The sequence below is a fragment of the Taudactylus pleione genome, unplaced genomic scaffold (genome assembly GCF_031769625.1).
Source record: "Taudactylus pleione unplaced genomic scaffold, aTauple2 ptg000262l, whole genome shotgun sequence".
NCBI lineage: Eukaryota > Metazoa > Chordata > Amphibia > Anura > Myobatrachidae > Taudactylus > Taudactylus pleione.
Genome location: NW_028284664.1, coordinates 940,670 through 959,505, shown reverse-complemented (window position 1 = coordinate 959,505; position 18,836 = coordinate 940,670). Strand labels below are relative to the sequence as shown.

Sequence of the window (18,836 nt, the reverse complement as noted above, 5' to 3'; positions counted from 1 at the left end):
AGTTCCTGTACTGCTGGAAGCTAGACTTCTCATATTATGTAAAAAATCCAAATAAACCACCGCAAAGTAAAGGTTTCATCATTCTTGCTGTTCCAGCAGCACTGGGTCATTGATAATTTACCTCCTGTGAGCATAAAGCTTTGAAATACATTTGACTCAGATTGCCAGCACACAGCTGCAAGCCATAGCGCGCGCCTTGTCCCTGCTTTCTCCCAGAACTGTGTGTCCTATTTTCACTTTGACAAGGTTCAGTCATTGAGTTCTACATTTACAGTGTATTCTATCTAACTACTTTTAAGAACAGCACCTTTTTGTAAAGATTTACTTTTGACAGAAATTGTCTTTCACAGTTCAAATAAGTATAAAAATCTTTTCCTGTATGTAAATTACATTGTAATAACTAAGAATAGTCTGGCTTATCAGATAGGAGTTATGTGCTTTATCTAGATGACAGCAGACATTGCAGGTATAATACTGGTGAGTAGCATTGCTTGGGATTATATTACTTATGCTGGGCATACACGGCCAGATAAAAATGTCTGTCAGACCGACAGACATTTTATCTGGCAGCCTGCATACACTTTGAGATTTCTCTCACAGTGTATCAGCCCGACATCCGCGCTCCGCCCCCGGGGGAGGAGACATTTCCCTGTTCCTTCCGTAGGATATGTCTGTCTGTCGGCCGCCGCTGGGCATACACTGCCCGATGCGGCCGACAGTTTACCGGAGAATATCGCATCGGACGGGCATGCTGGACAATCCGGCATGCCCGACCGAGCAATATTTAACCCTCGGTCGCCTCCCCACACGCTACAATTATCGGGGCGATCCGCCGATATCAGGCGGATCGCCCCGATAATTGTAGCGTGTATGGCCAGCGTTACACATACATACAGTACAAAGTGCTGGTGACATTAGGTACTGAGTGTTTGGTTACTGGATCTGATACAAGGCTTATTAGGACATATTACAGTACTTTTACAACTGGAAACGACATTGCAATGTCATTACCAAATTAATTTAGCCACCCCCCTCAGTGCACTCTTCAGCAAGGCTGGAACACGCAAGACAAACTGCATTTTAATAATTGAACACTGTTTAGTAAAGTGGCTGGGAATGAGTAACATTAATGATTATCTCTTTTTCTAAGTAGTCATCTCATTTTGAGGCCTATTCACCACTGGGCAGGGCCGGCTCTAGGGGTGTTTGACCAGGGGCGCCACCCATAGACGGTGCACCCCTCCCTAACATCCCAATTTCAGCGGGACAGTATTGTCCCGCTGTTCCACCCATGGGCCGATGTGGCCCGCAGGTGGTCTAATCGGGAGGTTGGGGACCCCCACTGCCACAACTGTGTGGCAGTCCCGGACCCTGGGGTCTGAATGGATGCTGTGCACGACATCCATTCGGTGACGGGAGAGGGGCTGGGGGAAGCCCAGCTAGTGAGGCCCCTCCCAGCCTGATGTTATTTGGAGGCGTGCCATGCGGGCCCACCCCCATTTTCAGTCATGTTGGGGCTCTCTGTAAAGAGCTGGCACATGGTGCTCCAACCCCTGGAGCCGGCCCTGCCACTGGGGGTCGGGTGGCCCCCGTTGATTAAGTATCCAACTTGCCGCAAGTTGTGGCGTTAGATATTTAATTACCTGAGAAATTCATTATTGCTCCGGTGCAAGGACAGTTGCTCCAAAAAGCGGCTGTCCCCGCATTCCCCAACACTGCTACTGAATTAGGAGTGTTACTTACCAGTGCCTTCTGCCTTCCGCCTTCTGCCCAGTGCTGTGCCGCCTACTGCGCATGCGTGACCTGCTGTCATGCATATAGGGCTATAGGGTCGCCGTGCGGAGGCAACCCTGGACATCCTTCCCATAGGGAGTAATGGAGCTCCGGGGACCAATACCATCTAAAGATAGCGGTTGTTTCCCGCAAGCAAACTGCATAAACTTTTGGTTTTCGGAGATTGCTGAATATTAGGCGGCCCCTTATAATAAATGGTCTAGTTACTTAACTATCATGAATAAGCCCCTTTAAACTATAAACTATCTATTTACAATCAGTCATCAAAAGGCTGCCACCTACTATACATTCACTGGTTTGTACTATACCTAACTTTACCAGCAATAGGGAATAGGTGGCCCTGAGCATTTGTTTGCTGCCCACAGCTCATTCCTGCTTTGTTGTTATATTTGTTACTAGTAAATGGACCTGGCATAGGCCATGTCACCTCAGATAACCCCCATCCACCCTGTTTCTCCCCTGCTCAGCCCCCGTCCCATCCCCTCCCTGTCCAGTCCTCACTGCACTTACACCCTGTTGCTGGCGCCATGGTCCTCCTCGAACTCTTCGCTGCAGTGTGAGCAGCAGGGTGGGGGTGTGTGTCTGCGAATGGTGTAGACTGGTTGGGTATGAAATACCGGCAGTCGGGATGCCAAGGGTACGTGAGTATCCTAACCCTCCCCCCTTCTGCCTCTAACCCTAACCCTCCCTTCTTGCACCCTAACCCTCCCCACTTCCTAACCCTCCCCGTTAGTGCCTAAACCTAACCCTATCCCATTTGTGCCAACCCTAACCCCCCAGTGGTGCCTAAACCTAACCCTCCCTGTACATAGCCTAACCCTAACCTCCCCCCTTAGCTTATCCTTAACCCCTCCGTGGTGCCTAAACCTAAGCTTAAACCCCCCCCAACCCCGCCACCCGAAGCTAACCCTGACCCGGCTCCGCTATACTTACGTTCGGGATGCCAGCTGTCGGGAATCCGGCATCGGTATCTAAACTGGCATTGGGATTTAGGCAGCTATGTTTAGTCCCGGGTCGGGATTGTGACGCCGGGATTTCAACAGCCGGTGTCCGATTCATAGCTACATCCCGGTGTAGACCACTGCTGATTATTACATGGATATCTTGTAATGGTTGTTTAGAATGCGTGCTGATATGTTATCACAGATATGTGTCGATTTCTATGATTAAATGTATTGCTTTAATTCATAATTTAGATTAAGATTAATGTGTGGCCCTTTTGAAGGTTAGAGGGCAGCAATATGGACTCCTAAGTGTATCACTGTATTATAAAGGTTTAAAAGGGAATACCTTTAGTTTATAAGGTTATTACTTTCTACCATTACACTTAAAATAGCCCAGAATATGTATTACTGTATGCAAGGATATGGATATTGATAACTATGATTTGATAATGTGCTGCTGCTATTATTATGGTATTATGATATATGATCATGTCAAATAAAAAAAAAATGGGCAGAATGATTTTGACTCCTGATGTAATAATCTGCCCTTTAAGTTTTTTTTTCCATCCGTACTGATTACTCTGAATAACACGATTCTTACGGTAGAATACCCGTCACAATCCTTGTGTGCACTCTTGAACAACTTCCCCATTACTTCGGAGCTTCATTTGCTGTGTTATATTTTATTGAAAATTGCATAGCAGATAACTATATAAATTAAGCCTATGGCACAAAGCTTTGAGCGGCCTCTCAAAATTGTGTTCTGTGTGGATTTAATTGCTAATGCAAAATGATATCATAATAAGCAGAACATCTGCTCATAAATGCAACTTAAAATGCCAGATTGTGCAAGTTCACTGCTTTAAACTTCATGGATAATACTATTAACCTTTTATATTGTATAGGGTGAGTTTTATTAGGAAGATTTTTTATTAAACTTTATCGACATCCATGAATACATTTCAGAGATGACTGAAGAGTCATGGAATGCACATAAACTTTTTATTTATATAATATATATATATATACACTGTTAGATTACGGTGGCAGCATTTTCAGAATGTTATGTTGTTTTTGTTCCTATTATAAAGTATTTTAATGTCTTGTTTGTAATCTACAGTATTTTAATGTCAAAATTTGCATAGGTATTACATCTAATGCATGTGTTATAAATTACTTCTACAACTTTCTAAAAGTTTTTGTTATTTCAATGCTTTCTAGTTGCTTTTTCAATAAACAGTTGTAAGTAACAAAACTTGGCTGCTCTCAGCCGTTCAAATCAGCTCCCCACTTACACTCCAACTAAACGCATGGACTGGATGCCAACTTGTTCAGAATTCAGACAAAAGCTTTGTAGATCATCAGAGACAATCCTCTGGAGTTTCTAAATTGGAAACCATCTTTACGGTTCAGATGAGTTGTTCAAAGAGCAATTAATGGCAACATTTTCTCATATTTATTTGGGTAAGCCCATCTCCAATACTATAAAACAGAATTAATGTTATATACATTTCGTAACAGTAGGCACAATTCCTTTATCACCGTTTATAATTTACTGTTATTTAAAAGTATGTAAATCAGTAATGTCCCTCCAGACCCAAAAGTTCATGAAGTATGTGTCTGGCAATTCTGGTCTACTCTCCGGGAATGTTCCTGAGACACCTCAAGTTTAGGGGACTCTCCCTGGCTCCCAAGAGAGTAGAACAGACTCCTGCATCTGCCCACTTCCCCAGAGTGTCCTGCACTGGCACTTTATGTAGAACTGTGGTATTGTATAGTGGGGTAGTACATCAATTACGCAACTCCGGCGCAGCGCCGTATCTGGACGGCAGTGCGCCCTGTGCAGCACTGCCACACCTCTCGCTCCCCCCCCGCCCCTTCCTCCTCCCCCTCCTCTCCCTGAGCACTTACCTTTCCATCCAGGGAGTGGAGGGCGAGCGGAAACCTTCGCCAGCGTTCTTGGTGCGCAGCGCACCACTGCAGGAAGTCTCTTCCTGCAGACCTCTGGAGCCGGGAAGTGTGTGGCCGGTGACCCTGGAGGATTCCGCCCTGTGCAAAGGCACCGGCCGCACCACCCTCCCTATGGCCCTGCTCTGGCTAGTTGAAGGGAGAGGGCTGAGCGCTGTCTCCCTTTGGCCCGGCATTCTAGGACCGGAGTCGCAATGATGTCACTGTGACCCCAGATGCACTACCGCGCATGAGCAGCTTCTCTGTGCAGTTTCTGTGCTAATCTGCATAATGAAAGGGGTTGCTCTGTGTTCTCTACCATACGGAGATATATAGGACACCGCTGACTACTACTGCATTAACTTTTCATATACTCATACATGCCTACTTTTTGTTGCTCCTCTCTGGGAGAGGCCCATATACAGTAGGAGACGCAGCTGACCATTCCAGGAGGCAGGGTCGGGCTCTCACATCATTAGGCCCTATCTCAGATTTGCAACATTTTAGCCTCGGCCGCAACATATGGAACCGAGATTCCTGACATTATCTCCCCATCATGCCCACTTCACTAGGAAGATTCACTCACTCTTCCAGCCGTGCTGGGGACTACTCAAAAAATTGTGAGTCTTCCACATCTTCCCGGGGGAGTAGGTACTAAGTATGCATACACTGCACATCTGCACCCTTGTTAACCCTGCATTGTTCCTGTTTATTAATAAACCATTTCAAATTAAGACATCTCCTTGTGGACTGACATCCATTACACATCCACTGACACCTATCAATGCTAATAATGGCCCCCAAGACCTCCTACCTAGGCCTCCTCCTCCGGCACCTTGCAAACAGTCGGCAAGTATGTATGACTGTTTGTGTGACAAGATCACTGGCATAGTGGTAAAAGGCAGATATATTTGCCCTAGGTTTCTAACCTATGTATTTTAAAAACCCCAGAAAAAATGTTGTGTTCTTGTTAACAGCTTTGTGGGCTTTTGACAAAGCTGGAAAAGGGTTCCTGGGGTTTATGGATGAGAGCGAGGGCAGGCTACATTCATTAGGCCCAGTTTGGGTTTTTGGCCTCACAGGAGGCTAATTAGGGCTTTCAGCTGTGGGTGTGTGTTTTAAAGGCTGTCAGGCTGGTCATTAAGAGAAACTGCCTGGGGAAAAGCAGAGTCTATAGTGTCTCTGTGAGAGAAACCTGCTGTTGAAACCAAGTGAATTGTTCCTGGTAAACCTTCTTGTATGTTTTGTTAGTGAGCTAAGATCATTCTGTGTTTAGTTAGTGCCAGACGGCAAGGTGTTTGTTTTTCTTATTTTGTTTTTGCTGCATAATAAAACTGGCTGAGGCCAATTGCACCAAACCAATGGATCTGTGTGATCTCTCAGTGGCTGCGCAGTACCATCTACCCCAGGAGATGGTACCGGTTCCCCAAACCTGTTACAATGTGGTGGGGAATGCATCTGTATCTGTAACTGTATCTGTGCAAAAGTGAAAGGAGCAGGAGCTTTGAGAGCCCTTCAGGAAGCAGGACTGTGTCTACTGGACTAAACCAGATTTAACATAAAGGCACAGAGCAAAAATTGCAGAGCTATTTTTACAGCGCGACACTTGCTGGAAGCTGTGGTGCCTCCACACGTTTATAGAAACATGTTCCGTTAGATATCCTGTGTAAGAGAGGCTACAAAATTGCTGGAAAAACCCAACAATATGGAAGAAGTTATAAGGCCTTGCTACAAGTGACAGCAGCACAGCAAGAGACCTCCCGGGTCTAACAAGAAGCCACCAAGCAACATCAGTTAGAGGTTGAGGAGGTACGGAGGCAACAGCACCCAGACCGAGAGATGCTTAAAGAGGTGGTGAGGAACCTCGCAGCACATCCTGGAAGTTTTTATCTGAATGTGCCAACAGAGGGTGATGTGTAGGCTTATCTGACTACGCTTGAGGTGACTGCCGAGCGTGAGAATTGGCCTAAAGCACAGTGGGCCGGTCTACTGGCACCCTTCCTCTCCGGCGAGCCTCAAAAAGCTTATTTTGACTTATGCACCATAGATGCTTTGAACTATGTGAAACTAAAAGTGGACATTCTGACTAGTCTGGGGGTTACACTATTAGTCCGAGCACAATGAGTGCATCGCTGGGTATATGTCATGGACAAGCCTCCCCGCTCACAGATGCACGGACTCATACACCTAACAAAAAAGTGGTTACACAACCAGAGACATTAACCAGACCATAAATGGTGGAAAGAGTTGTCATGGACCGATATTTGAGGTCAATGCCCATGGCCGTGCGCAAATGAGTGAGCCATGGGGATCCAAAAACAGCTGACTAGTTAGTTGGCGGCAGAGGAACTACTAGCTTTGCCGCAGCGGCCCATGGATTCATGCCAGCGCACTTCTGGGTGTGACCATCGCCATGGGGTACAGCGATTTCTCAAAGCCACGTGACATGGCTGTATGTATTCTGTGTGCCCTGGGTAAAGTGTGCTCATGGTACTATGCGCAACAACCTGCCCATGAGAGTGATGTGTATTAATATAGTTCCCCTAAAATATACAGTATATTTTAGGAATGTCTGCTTGCTAAGAATTGGTACAGTATGTCAAAACTTGGTTGCATCAGCTACTCAGAACCAAGTGGCCAAGTGCTATCTAGTCTTTGAAGACAAAAGTTTTATGGAAGTAATGTTTGCTCTTCACCCTAGGGGGCCATTGTGCAAGCCTGATGCACAGACCCCCATGCTTCCAGAGTGTAATTTCTCCACCTTAGCTTATCAGTCTTCCTACAAAAAAATGCCTTTTGAAGTCATGGAGATATACGACACGTAGGTTCTTATAGCCATGCTAATTTACATCTACACAGACCCTGGGGGAACAAAGGACAGTCCTTTTGAGCCTGGAAAGGGTGGGGGCTGCTGGGGGAGAGAGAAGTCGTGGGACTATAAGGCCCAGCAGCCCACACTGCTACAAGGGAGTAGCTAGGTTCTAGGAGTACTCCCCATCTTCGGTCTATGGTGGTGTCTCTCCACACAGATCCCCTAAGACCTCAGAATAAGATAACTTAGGATTCTGACTTTTTATCATTTTCTTTTATTTGAAATCAATCTGTGGATTTATATCTGTATGTCTTGTTTATTCACCTGTTTTTCCTTGTAATTTAACCCTGGAGATATTTTGTCAATAAATCCTAAATATTTATCAGCGTTATCTCTGTGTACTAATAAATTCACGTGCCTGGAGAGGCCCGTGCTACATTTGTGTATTAATTGTGAGTTGAAGTGTGATTTAAGTATCTGGCGATCGCAAGAGCACTATTCTAATACTCTTCATGGTGGCAGCTCAAGTAAAACCCACGTCAAAACCGCCCACCTGCGTCAGGTTGGCGTATCTGAGCGCAGGATGTGGCATGGTGTCTTCACACTGGGTAAGACTGTTCCATGGAAAAAGGGTTCTGGGCGATTAAGAAAACTTCAAAATGAAGATGCTGGGTATGCTCAGTCCAAAGACTGGCCAGTGGGGATAGAAAGATCCCAGACACTTAAAAGACTTGACAGTCAGGTGATAAACTGTTTTAGATGTGGAATGCCGGGACATGTTGTTGCTAATTGCCCAGTTGTGCAGGAACCCATGCAATGTGATGATGTCTTTGAGTCTTGCAGAATGACTTACTTTGCCAAATTAGCCTGTACGGTTGCACCTTCAGCCGAACACGAGAAACAAATGTGTAAAATTGTTGTGGAGGGTATTCCTGTAGAGGCTTTGTTAGACTCAGGGAGCCTCATTACCCTTGTTAGAGCTGGGATGATAATTGCTTTAAAGTCCCAGCAACCAACTATTGGGGTAACCTAGATATATATGGTGACACTCGCCGTTATTATAAGACTGCTGAAGTGAATGTTGAAACTCTTTGTGGTACAGCTGTTGTTTAGGTTGGATTAGTCCTTTCCTTGGTACATGAGGTGATAATAGGGAGAGATATTCCCCATTTCTGGAACATGTGGGAATCTCCTGTAGTTACAGGTATGAATGTTGTAAAGTCAGAAGACTGCCCTGGTAATATGGTGGCCTCAGTGGTGACCACAAAACCCTCAGACCCAGGTCCTTTTGCTGGTATGGCTGGGAAAATAGAACAAAATGATGTATCTCCTCACGGGGAGGAAGAACCTGTAGACAGAGCTGGTAGTATGCCTAACCTTGAAGTGGGAAGGGACCTATTTGCATCTGAACAATTAAGGAATCTTACCTTAATAAGAGCCAGGGAAAATGTAAAGGCTATTAATGGGAAGCCGGTAGATCCTGGTAACCAGCCTGGGTACCCACACATGGCCCTCAGCAATGAGCTGTTATATCAAGTGATAAAAAGGGGTGAGGATGTGATAGAACAGCTCGTGGTACCCCACCCATATCGGAGTACCGTGTTGGACCTAGCTCACGTCACAGCAGGGCATCTAGGGGCTGAAAAAAACACTGAGAGGGTGTTACAGCATTGTTTATGGCCTGGGGTTTCTAAAGAGGTATCTGAGTTCTGTTCTTCCTGTCCAGAGTGCCAATATCATGCTTCCAAACCGCATTTCAAAAGTCCCCTTTGTCCATGCCTGTTATAGAGGTTCCATTTGACAGGATAGCCTAGCTGGGCCCTTGTTAAAGTTGGTACGGGGCCATCAATATATTCTCGTAGTAATGGACTATGCTAGTCAGTATCCAGAGACAATCCCTTTGCGTAATTTGTCAACTAAGACAATAGCTAGAGAGCTTGTATGTGTTTTTAGTAGGGTGAGAATGCCACATGAAATTTTGACTGGTCAAGGTACCCCTTTTATGAAAGAAAGAAAATCCTCTGGCGCCTCTTATAGGTCCCGTATATGGCAAAAATACTAATCACAAGGTGCGTAATAAAATAGAATTAATTTAATAAAAAGCACCATAAATACATATAAGTATATATAGTATATATAGGCAAATATACTATATAGCTATAGCCATTAAAAAATAGACATACTCACTAACAACATTAAACATAAAACATAAAACACATACAACTGTATATGGAGCATCAGACACGCTAAGTATGCGTTTTACTCTGCTAATTAATCCTGTTTTCCAATCAAGGATAGTCCAGATAATGGAGATATATGTCCTCCTAAGTAATGTCAATCTCAGGTAACAGTTCCAAGTAAGTATGGATATGTGCTTACCGCACTGGGTGATAATCCTCCACGCAGTAGCTTCCGAGGGAAGTAGGTCGGTAAAAATAGTTTCCGGCAAACTTGGGGTGCCCTACATTCTGCAGACGTGAGACGGGTCCCCCTCCATTGTCATCAACGTGTTTCGCCTACTCAATAGGCTTCCTCAGGATGGTACCATCCTGAAGAAAGCCTATTGAGTAGGCGAAACGCGTTGATGACAGTGGAGGGGGACCCGTCTCACGTCTGCAGAATGTAGGGCACCACGAGTTTGCCGGCAAACTATTTTTACCGACCTACTTCCCTCGGAAGCTACTGCGTGGAGGATTATCACCCAGTGCGGTAAGCACATATCCATACTTACTTGGAACTGTTACCTGAGATTGACATTACTTAGGAGGACATATGTCTCCAGTATCTGGACTATCCTTGATTGGAAAACAGGATTAATTAGCAGAGTAAAATGCATACTTAGCGTGTCTGCTGCTCCATATACAGTTGTATGTGTTTTATGTTTAATGTTGTTAGTGAGTATGTCTATTTTTTAATGGCTATAGCTATATAGTATATTTGCCTATATATACTATATATACTTATATGTATTTATGGTGCTTTTTATTAAATTAATTCTATTTTATTACGCACCTTGTGATTAGTATTTTTTGCTATATACGGGACCTATAAGAGGCGCCAGAGGATTTTCTTTCTTTCTTAAACATACCAGGGAAGGTGATCCCCTACCTTTTCCTCACAAGGCAGCAACCTATTAGGACCTGAGTTCTTGCGCTACCTTCATTTCCTTCTTTTCTAAAGGTACCCCTTTATGTCTAAAATTATGAGGGAATTTTGTAAGTTGTTCAAAGTGACTCACCTGAGAAAGTCAGTGTACCATCCCCAAACTGATGGGCTGGTAAAGAGCTTCAACAAAACTTTAAAAAGTATGCTTAACAAGGTTGTTGATAAGGATGGGAAATACTGGGACTACTTATTGCCTATATCAAGTACCACAGTCCTCTACATGGTTATCTCCTTTTGATCTATTTTATGGGAGACATCCCAGAGGGTTATTAGATATTGCCAAAGTGACATGGGAAGGGCAACTCACGCCCTATAAATGTGTAATTGAACATGTGTCACACATGATGGACAGAATTGCAGCTGTTGAACCCATTGTCAAGGAACATATCGAGCAGGCCCAACAAGCCAAGCAAAGAGTATAAAATCTGAATGCCCAGGTTCATACATTTACCCCTGGGCATAGGGTACTTATTCTGATACCCACCATCGAAAGCAAGTCTTGGCAAGCTCCGTATGAGATCAGGGAGAAAGTTAATGAGGTTAACTATAAAGTATATCAACCAGGCAAGAGGAAGCCTGAACAAATCTATCATGTTAACCAAATCAAACCTTGGAAGGAAAGACTAGCCCTGTCAGCCGAACCTAGCCCGCCAGTAGTTTCAACCCTATGATTCCAGAAGTAAGGTGTCTGAGACTCTGGCAGCCACTCAAAAGAATATAAACAAAAAAAACGAGTTATATCCTGTGAGCCTTATTAGGGCTCACTGGGTATTACAGATGGTTTATCCCAAATGTTGCCACCACAGCAGTACTGCTATCAGACTTTACAAAAGGGAAACAGTCTAACATGGTGAAATGGGGCCCTGAGGCTGAAAAAGCAATTCAGACATTGAAAATGGCCTTATGTACACACCGTTGTTGATAACAACAGACTTTTCTAAAAAGTTTGTGGTTCAGACGGATGCACTAAACGGATTGTAGTAAATAGAGACCTCTGTGAGAGAAACCTGCTGTTGAAACCAAGTGAGTTGTGCCTGGTAAAACCTCTTGGTATGTTTTGTTAGTGAGCTAGGATCATTCTGTGTTTAGTTAGTGCCACACAGCATGGTGTTTATTTTTGTCATTTTGTTTTTGCTGCATAATAAAACTGGCTGAGGTCAGCTGCACCAAACCAACAAAATTGTGTGATCTGTCAGCTGTTGCGCATTGCCATCTACCCCAGGAGATGCTACCGGTTCCCAGACCCTGTTACAAATGTATATATATATATATATATATATATATATTCACAAGATCAGGTTAAGGAATGCTGCTTCCTGGGGTAAACGGATGCATTCTGCATGCAGCAGCCAATCAGTATCACACCAGTCCAGGGCCTTGGTACAAGTATCCGCAGCTAGTTTTATTTGTATAGCTAAACAAACATAGTCATAAAAATAAATCCTAGCCTGTCCGGCTCTAACTAAACAGAAGTCTCCCTCTCTAAGGGTGAGAGGACCTAGTGTCCAACTCACACAAAACAGATTTTTAATACAGCACTTTCATAATGCGAAAGTAGTGTCTCTCAACAGGTTTGTCAACCTGCTCCACAGGTAGTAAGAAACTGAGCAAGGAAACTGCCACACCCTTTATCAGCCTCTCACAGGTGGGCTGGCAATCAAGGCTGCTAATCTGCTAATCAGCTTCTAGCAGGTAGAAGATAAAAGCCTGGGCCATATATATCTCCCTTTAACAATTCTCCCATTGTTTGTGTCACTACATATACATTTTCAGTATGCAGTAAATGTCGACACCACAATGTTCACAGTTTATGAAGTAAACATTGTTGAAATGTCAACATGTTTGTCAACATTCTGCAGGGAGCGGAGGATTAGGGATAGGCTGCGGGACCGGAAGGTAAGGGTTAAGAGGAGGTAAAGGGTTTGGCTGCAGGAGGGGAGAGATAGGGTTAGGCACTAATTCTAATCATGTCGACATTTCATCAATGAAGCATCTCGACTTTACAGCTATGTTAACATTCTCATGTCAACAGTATGGAAGCCGACACAATGAATGTTGACAAAACAAACCCAACCCTATACATACTGCACACACATGTAGGAATTGACATACATTGGTTACTGTAGTAGTTGTTTCCCGCAGCGAGACACGCATTTATATGAGGTGTTTTAGATGTATTAAGGGATCCCTAAGAATATATTTATTGCAGTTCATTATTACAAATAGAATAATCCAAAACAATTAAATTATTACAACAGAAGATATACAGTATATTAATTTTCATAGCGAGTATTCTATATGTGTCACATGGGGTCCTGATCACTGGAAGTGGTTCACCATTCACTTTTGGCAAGATTAGGTTATATTTAAGGGCGTAACTTATAACACATCTTCTAAATCACTGTAATTTCTTAATATTGATGTTCACTGATGCCACCATGAGGCCTAAGAAGTAAAGAGTAAAAAATAAATTTAATCCCACTGCATTTTTATCTTGGTGTGGGATCTTTAGGATACATAATTTATTTTATTAGAAGGCATTTTTTTCATGAGAACGGTTTGCGCAGTTTTCCGTTTGTTAAACGCTGCCAATGGTATTGCAGACACTATGTCAAACTGCCCTGGGAAATTGCTGACAGTGAAATATTATTCCGTAATGAAGATCAAAGAGAGAACAAATAAGAATTGGGAGGTATGAAACAAATCCAGCAAAGAATCCAGGAAAATGTCCTGCTGAATGATGAGGCCTGCTGTCCCTTTGAAGAACAAAAATTGGATATGCTGTAATTCAGGATATGCTGTAATTCATTTTTTTGTGAACTAGGACAATACAATGAGTAGAAAAGGCTAAAAGGCATTATGGCATCATTCATTTAATATTAAAATAGCACAATAATAATTATTTGTCATCATTTATAAACATACAGTATATATTCAGAGCAGGGGCGTCTTAAGAGAGGAGGGGGCCCGTGTGCACTTCCTGTGCGGGGCCCCCTCCTCTCTCCCCGGCGGCCGGCAGCCGACTGACGCGGCTAGCCAGCCACCTGAGCCTTAGTAGACTCCGGGCACTAGAGTGTGCCCGGAGTCTACAGCACATGCGCAGAATGCCGGAAAATGGCCGCAGTGGCCATCTTCCAGTGTTCTGAGCAGCGCAGACACGCGACGTGGGACCACGGACAGGTGAATCTAAAATAATATGGGTGCAGTGTGTGCGGTGCAGGGCCCCCTGGACCTGGGGGGCCCGTGTGCCCCGCACACACTGCACCCATTATAGATACGCCACTGATTCAGAGAGAGTAAGACTCATATAGGTACTGTCACAGTGGTATATAGGACTGCAAATTGCCGCTTCCAGGAGCAGGTTCTGGTATGTACAGTCAGGTGCATAAATATTGGGACATTTACATAATTTTCATATTTTGGCCTCTATTCACCACCACAATGGCTTTGAAATGCGGTGCTTTAACTGCAGACTTTCAGATTTAATTTGAGGGTAATTACATCCAAATCAGGTGAACAGTATAGGAATTACAACGGTTTCTATATGTGCCTCCCACTTTTTAAAGGGCCAAAAGTAATGGGACAAACTAAACAATCCTAAATCTAACTTTCACTTTTTAATACTTTGTTGCAAATCCTTTGCAGGCAATTACAGCCTGAAGTCTGGAAAGCATAGACATCACCAGACGCTGGGTTTCATCCCGTGTGATGCTCTGCCAGGCCTCTACTGCAAATGTCTTCAGTTCCTGCTTGTTCTTGGGGCATTTTCCCTTCAGTTTTGTCTTCATCAAGTGAAATGCATGCTCAATCGGATTCAGGTCAGGGGATTGACTTGGCCATTGCATAACATTCCACATTTTAGCCTTAAAAAACTCTTTGGTTGCTTTTGCAGTATGCTTTGGGTCATTGTCCATCTGCACTGGGAAGCGCCGTCCAATGAGTTCTGAAGCATTTGACTGAATATGAGCATATAATATTGCCCGAAACACTTCAGATTTCATTCTGCTGCTTTTGTCAGCAGTCACATCATCAATAAATACAAGGGAACCAGTTCTATTGGCAGCCATACATGCCCACGCCATGACACTATCACCACCATGCTTCACTGATGAGGTGGTATGTTTTGGATCATGAGCAGTTCCTTTCCTTCTCCATACTCTTCTCTTCCCATCACTCTGGTGCAAGTTGATCTTTGTCTCATCTGTCCATAGGATGTTGTTCCAGAACTGTAATGGCTTTTTTAGATGTTGTTTGGCAAACTCTAATCTGGTCTTCCTGTTTTTGTGGCTCACCAATGGTTTACATCTTGTGGTGAACCCTCTCTATTCACTCTTGTGAAGTCTTCTCTTGATTGTTGACTTTGACACATATACACCTACCTCCTGGAGAGTGTTCTTGATTTGGCCAACTGTTGTGAAGGGGTTTTTCTTCACCAGGGAAATAATTCTTCTGTCATCCACCACAGTTGTTTTCCGTGGTCTTCCGGGTCTTTTGGTGTTGCTGAGCTCTCCGGTGCATTCTATCTTTTTAAAAATGTTCCAAACAGTTGATTTGGCCACACCTAATGTTTTTGCTATCTCTCTAATGGGTTTGTTTTGATCGTTCAGCCTAATGATGGCTTGCTTCACTGATAGTGACAGCTCTTTGGATCTCATATTGAGAGTCGACAGCAACTGATTCCAAATGCAAATGTCACACCTAGAATCAACTCCAGACCTTTTACCTGCTTAATTGATAATGAAATAACGAGGGAATAGCCCACACCTGTCCATGAAATAGCTTTGAGTTAATAGTCCCATTACTTTTGGCCCCTTAAAAAGAGGGAGGCACATATAGAAACCTACACAGTTCACATGATTTGGATGTAATTACCCTCAAATTAAATCTGAAAGTCTGCAGTTAAAGCCCATCTTGCTTGTTTCATTTCAAAGCCATTGTGGTGGTGAATAGAGGCCAAGATATGAAAATTCTGTCAATGTCCCAATATATATGCACCTGACTGTAGGTGTCATTTACCTGACATTTATAAAGACAATTGTGAACAGCCAGAAACGCCCACTGGGTGGCTGCCGGCAGGTAATCGTCCAGCAGCGACTAGTGGCAGGGGGACCTCCCAGCCCCTCTGCATCCCTGCACCCTCCCCCAGAGTCTGCCGTGCTCCCGAACGCTGCTGATAAGGCACCCTGGCAGTGCCCTCCACCCGGTGGAAATATAAATGTACCAGCCCTCAGCCCCCCTCAGTGTATACCCAGCAACTGCAGAAAGAAATAGCCGCCGAGGAAATGTAAAGTCACAATGTCCCGATGACTGTTATTCCGATATATCGCCCAGTAGATATTTTAAAAAATCGATATGTTATGTGTCTAAAAAAAAAATACATATTTCTTTTTTTTATATAAAATTGTGATGGGTAAGTTTTAAATAGATGTTCTTGACCTAATTCAATAATAAAAAAAACTACAATTTATGAACAGTTTTTGGAAAAAAATGTAGCCAGTTAAGCGGTAAAATAGGCTCCATGCCAGGGGAGTATCTATAAGGCTGCAGAGTGTGCGGTGCACACGGCCCCCGGGTCTAGAGGGGTCCTGCACCGCACACCCATATTATCTAAAACTTACCTGTCTGTGGTCCCGCATTGGGTGTCAGCGCTGCACAGAACACCGGAAAATGGCCACCGCTGCCATGTTCTGCGCATGCACAGTAGACTCTGGGCACACTCTAGTGCCTAGAGTCTACTGGCTCTGCGGTAGCCGGCCAGCCGCGTTAGTCGGTTGCCGGCCGACGGGGAGAGAGGAGGGGGCCCGGCACGGGGTAGGCACACGGCCCCCTCCTCTCTTAAGATGCCCCTGCTCTATGGAAAAACATTACAAAAACCACCAGAAGATCTCAGCTTTTAGCAAGAGTCAGTCACGTGAATGGGACATTTTCTTATATGCAAAACTAACAATATATTCTGTGCTGTAACAGAAATCTGGATTCAGAAGCCTGCCTAGACGAAGCAGCAGATGCTTGTTCAGAACCCCCAATTGTCACAGTGGTTGTCTTGCATATTGTTCGTTTGAAATATAGAAAAGGTAAATAGATAGTAATTCCCATGATAACGGTGAATGTGACCATTCATTACATGCATATAAGAGAAATTACTGTATATAAAGTACTGTACTTCACATCTGACTGGTGTTATGGTGCTGTTTGCTCTGCGAGGAGAATAACCTGGCTGGTGTATTATCAGTAGAGATGAGCGGTCCGGATTCTGTGGAATCCGAACAGCTCCTAACATCGGGGATCCGATTGCACCCAAGCCGCGGCTCGGGTGTTCCCATCTGACTCGGATCCCACTTCGAGGCCGAACGTCATCCTCCCGACGTCGGATTCTCACAAAACTTTGATGACATTTGGCCTCTATATAAGGCGCCGCGCTGCCGGGACTCTGGGCCTAATTCCAGTGCGCATGCGTACGATGGAGCCGGCTCCGTTGTGCGCATGCGCGAGAGCCGGATAGCGACAGGCAATCCGTCGCTCCGTGTCTCGTACCAAAGGTGGCGTGCTGTCGATGTTGAGTGACAGTACGCCCCCTTTGGTGGGCGCGCCGGGGGAGTGGCTGCCCAGATGGAGTCGTTCCCATGGGAACGCCTACCGTCTTGGGCCGGCCCCACTGACATCACAAGTGATGTCAGTGGGAGTGCTTTCGGCTCTGTTAGAGCAGAAAGCACTCTGGGGCTTGCGGCAACGAAACCCTACCACAAGGGTCTCATCGCAAGCCCGATTGTCGCGATGGTCTTGACCATCGCGACCATCTTCCTGGCCGCTCGCTATAGCTGAGGGTGGTTACCCACAGCTATGCGAGCGGCCAGGAGGCCGCTCTGAAAAACAAGAAGGACGGCCCTGATTCAGAGCGAGCGCCCTGTCAGAGCGTCCAGCTCTGAATCAGGGCCTCTGTGCTATTTGTTAGTTGGACTCACTCAGCACACACGCTGTGCAGAGCTCTGCAAGGAAGTTGGCTGTGTCCAGACTCCAGACATGTGGCTACTGGCTGTGCTGTTAAGTGAATATAGGGGGGCACACTGCACGCTGATGCTGCGCTACTCTGTTAATGAAAGTGATTCCTTGGGCAGTGCAGTAGCTCTCTGTGTATACAAGCACTGTGACTCCTTAGGCAATAGCCCTCTGTGTATACAAGCACTGTGATTCCTTGGGCAATAGCCCTCTGTGTATACAAGCACTGTGATTCCTTGGGCAATAGCCCTCTGTGTATACAAGCACTGTGATTCCTTGGGCAATAGCTCTCTGTGTATACAAGCACTGTGATACCTTGGGCAATAGCCCTCTGTGTATACAAGCACTATGACTCCTTGGACAATAGCCCTCTGTGTATATAAGCACTGTGACTCCTTGGGCAGTAGTCATCTGTGTAAATAAGCACCGACTTCTTGGGCAGTAGCCCTCTGTGTGTATAAGTACTGTGACTCTGCTGGCCGTACTCCACTGGGTGCATGGGAGGGCCCAAGGACGATTCCATCTTGCACTACCTTTCATTTCTGCCACTGCTGTGTGGCAATGTTTCATAGATCTGCTTTAAACTGTGGTGTCTGTGTCGCTGCGCCGATGCTCTGTCGCTTAGTAATCAGCCAGCTCACTGCAGCCTTTGGCCAATAATGGTGAAAACAATATTGTAAGCTGTGAAGTGGTCTAAATTTACTGTAAATGACTGGAAATTAATGTTATTGAGGTTAATAATTCTCTAGGAACAAAAAAAAATCCCAAATTATATGATCTTAGCATCTTTGGGCAATTTCTATAAAATCAGAGCCAAATCCAAATCCAAATCCAGCAAAATGGTCCGGTGCACATCCCTAATTATCAGAGATACACTATGAAAAACCAAGTTGTTGGAAGAATGGGTCATGATTGGCACAGCTGAAGTCGATGGGTTGGAGAATGTAGAATTAGCGAGGGTCAAAGGTGAAGTTTATAGACAGGCAAGCAAACAATTATGCACCAAAAGAGATTTAATTCCCAACATCGGTCATTTAGGATGAGCAGAGGTGAGAACCTTCAAAAGGCTGCACAGAATTGAAGTTTCTTAGTCTTAACTGATATACAAATTTAGCAAAGTGTTGACTGCCGTCTGTAACTGGTGTTGCAGTAGATTATCACAGGTCTTTAGGAGGATA

At 44.6% G+C, this 18,836-nt stretch overlaps 1 protein-coding gene across 2 annotated transcripts in view; it reads right to left on the bottom strand.

The window, feature by feature from the left end:
• The window catches only part of EPHA6 (EPH receptor A6), an 888,766-nt gene that overhangs the window by 706,478 nt on the left and 163,452 nt on the right, over positions 1 to 18,836 (bottom strand). The gene's annotated exons all lie outside the window — the stretch shown is intronic.